Raw genomic sequence first — 3031 nt, 5'->3', positions numbered from 1 at the left:
ATGAGCATGTGTTCCTTTACAGCTAATGAATTCAGAAGAAATGATAGAATACTTGCTTTCTGAAACCCCTAATGAAATAATGGATGCAGGCAATGGTCATCATTGGCAGCTAAAACTATTATTTGACAGGAAATTTTATAATGGATAGATCATCCTGATAACATCTGAACACACAGATCAATATTAACATCAAAAAAATGAGACAGACAATAGGCACCTCCTGATGCAATATAATAGCAAGTAATCACACTACACATACAGCATTCCTACCCAAAATATTGAGCCTGAGTCTAATCAAGACCATACTTTACTACCAGGTTATAGGAAATAAAAAGGACAGAGGAATGTGTTAAACACTCCAGGGCTGCAATCAGCAATATCTAGACTGTGGGATATTCCATAGGGCAAAGAACCCAGTTTCATTAATAGATACCTTTTAAGATATAAAAATAGGGAAGGGGACACCTTCAGATAGATTTGAGACATAACCAAACTATGTCTGAACCTTTTGTGAATCCCAGTTCCAACAAACCAGCTGTAAAAAAATTTTTGATGTGAATCAAGCTGTTTGAATGTTGACTGGATAACTTGGTTATAATAAATAATTATTGTTGACTTTCAGGTATAAGTAACAGTAGTATTATGGTTATGTTTTTTTAAAAAAGAATGTGTTTTAGAGATGAATACCATAGGATTTGTGTATGATGTCTAATAATTGACCAAAAATAACTCAGTGGGGAGTGTGGAGCAGGTGAAGAAATGAATGAAACAAGATGGACCACATGTAGGTAATTTTGAAGCTAGGTTATTAGTACACACAAGTTTGTTATACTAGTCTCTCTACTGTGTATATTTTATTTTTTCCATAACAAAATATGTAGGAAAAAATTGCACGCAGAGGATATGAACTGTCTGTTACATAATCTCACGAGCCATAATCAGCATTCAGGGACAGAGGGAAAGCGAAAGTCCCTGGGAGTTGGAAATGTCTACTCTGGAAGAACTGTGCTCATCACAGGTTCCCAGTCCCTGAAAAGCTGTTCGCATCTCAGAGGTCCCTCAAGGGAACAGAGAATCTCCAGTGACAGACTGAGACTGAGTGGGATTAAGCTTCTCCGTAAAAACCGAGAGGTCATAGTTAGGGGAGTAAATATGAAAATGCCCATTCAGTCACTGGATTTGGCAATAGGATAGGAAGCAGAGCAGGAAGTATATTACTTCAATTGTGAAGTAAATGTATTAGTCATTGGTACAGAAAAGGCATTTGGGAAGGTGATCAAATGCATATGCTTTATAAAGTCATGTGCTCAGAAAACTGTAAAGAGTAGATATTTTCCTCATTTTGACACGATTTTATAACAATATAAACAGCTGAAAGGAATAAGCTCATCTATGTGCATGCACCTAAGAGAGAGAATGCTGAGTTTATTTTTTTTTAAGTCAACACATTTTTATTCAAGGAATTCCATGTTATAATTTCTTCCACTGCCCATCAAGGTCAATTTAGATCCTCTAAACAGGCAGAGTCAAAATGTATCTTCAAAAACTACCTTCAAGTTAGCCCTTTTAAATGAAACTGATGCTTATTTAAATCCAGTTGTCTTGTCAGCCCATAAGTCTTTTATTTTGGCTTCTGTCATCTCCTTTTAATATAGATATACTGAGAAAGACTTCAAAATTCACCAAGAATCTTTGGGATCTGATTTCTTCCTCCAATTTACTTTAGGGTACTTTTTAGTGTAGGTGGATCTGCCTGATTCTCAATTTCACACCCTCTCTAAATATGAATGAGTTCAAATCATATTCATTCCTAAGCAATCACACTCAAGAATAGTACACACGTGTGGAAGATGCAAATACCTAAAACAAAAAAGTAAATTATCAGGTCTTTCATACATCTAGTAGCTGTCTTTTTCATACTTTTAGCATCTGTCTTATAGTTCTTTCCCACAGATCTAACCATAGTCCTGTGAGTAAAGTAAAACCACAGAGTTACTCTATGAGGCGTTTCCAGTGATGTGCAGGATACAGGAAAAACCCTATTAGGACAGACCACAACAGAATGTTGAGTTTAAAAAGCAAGTTACCAAATGTCACTTATGTAAAATTTATGAATACACTAAAAAATGAACTGCATCAATATTTCTTTTTTTTTTGGTTTTAGGAATCTCTTACCCTCCTAAAATTATTGAAAATCCAAAGACATTTATTTCATTTCGGTTGTACTGAGAAAGGTGGGACCACTCAACCTGTTGGAATAACGAAGATTTCCCTGAATTTTTGTACCTGTGAGATAGAGGTAAGAATCTTTGTCTGAGAGGAGCACTTTGGAGAAGATAGATAGGATTTGTGACAAAATCATGAGGGAGACATTATGACATTTTTTTCAAACATGTTGAAAACCAAACCACTAGCTTCCAAACTCTAAGGCCATGAATGACAGATGAGGTTGCTCAGAGGTTTTTCTGGTTAAGCAGAGTAGTAGGAGCTCTGCTTCTTGTTAGGGTGTAAAATGTTGCAAAAAACTGTTGCTTGCAATATAATAATGAGGAAAACTGAATTTCGTTCCAATCATCACAGGTGACAACCAGCAGAGACCTGAAAATGCAGAGAAGTCTAAACGCACCACATTCTAGGGCTCTCCCTGTCCAAGGCAATAAAACCTGCAACTGCTTTTATCTCTGGGGTGTGGTGGGAAGAACGAGTCAGCCATAGCAGGGAGGACTTGGCTCTTGGCTGAGATAAGAAAAAAACCAAAGAAATCATGGAGGGACCCTGTAGGCCAGTGTGATGGATTCAAACCCAGAAGCGCCCCCAAAGTACACTCATCTACGTGCCCCATAAATCGTTTCCTTCAGGCTTATCATCTCAAATACAGAGTGATGGCTGGACACTTGGGACAGGGTAAAATGGCAGAGAGAGAGGTCCTGTGAGTAGGAAGCTGGGGGAGCCTGCAACATGGAGTTCTTCCAAGGCACAAGAAGCCAGAAAATGAGCGAGAAAGCTTAGGGAGACCTCAGAGTCTTAGGTC

The 3031-nt window shown here is 37.8% G+C and overlaps 1 non-coding gene across 1 annotated transcript; it reads right to left on the bottom strand.

Moving 5' to 3' along the window:
• Nucleotides 1-1927: 1927 nt before the first annotated feature.
• On the bottom strand, nt 1928-2059 carry LOC116537785. Its single transcript, XR_004263333.1, has one exon. It is a non-coding gene; the product is annotated as a small nucleolar RNA SNORA18 (small nucleolar RNA).
• Between the last annotated feature and the right edge of the window lie 972 nt (nt 2060-3031).

This window comes from Sapajus apella, unplaced genomic scaffold, assembly GCF_009761245.1.
Source record: "Sapajus apella isolate SASKATOON/1434 unplaced genomic scaffold, GSC_monkey_1.0 scaffold113, whole genome shotgun sequence".
In the NCBI taxonomy this organism is placed as follows: domain Eukaryota; kingdom Metazoa; phylum Chordata; class Mammalia; order Primates; family Cebidae; genus Sapajus; species Sapajus apella.
The sequence above is the reverse complement of the archived record's forward strand: the minus strand, read 5'-3'. Positions and strand labels throughout refer to the sequence as shown.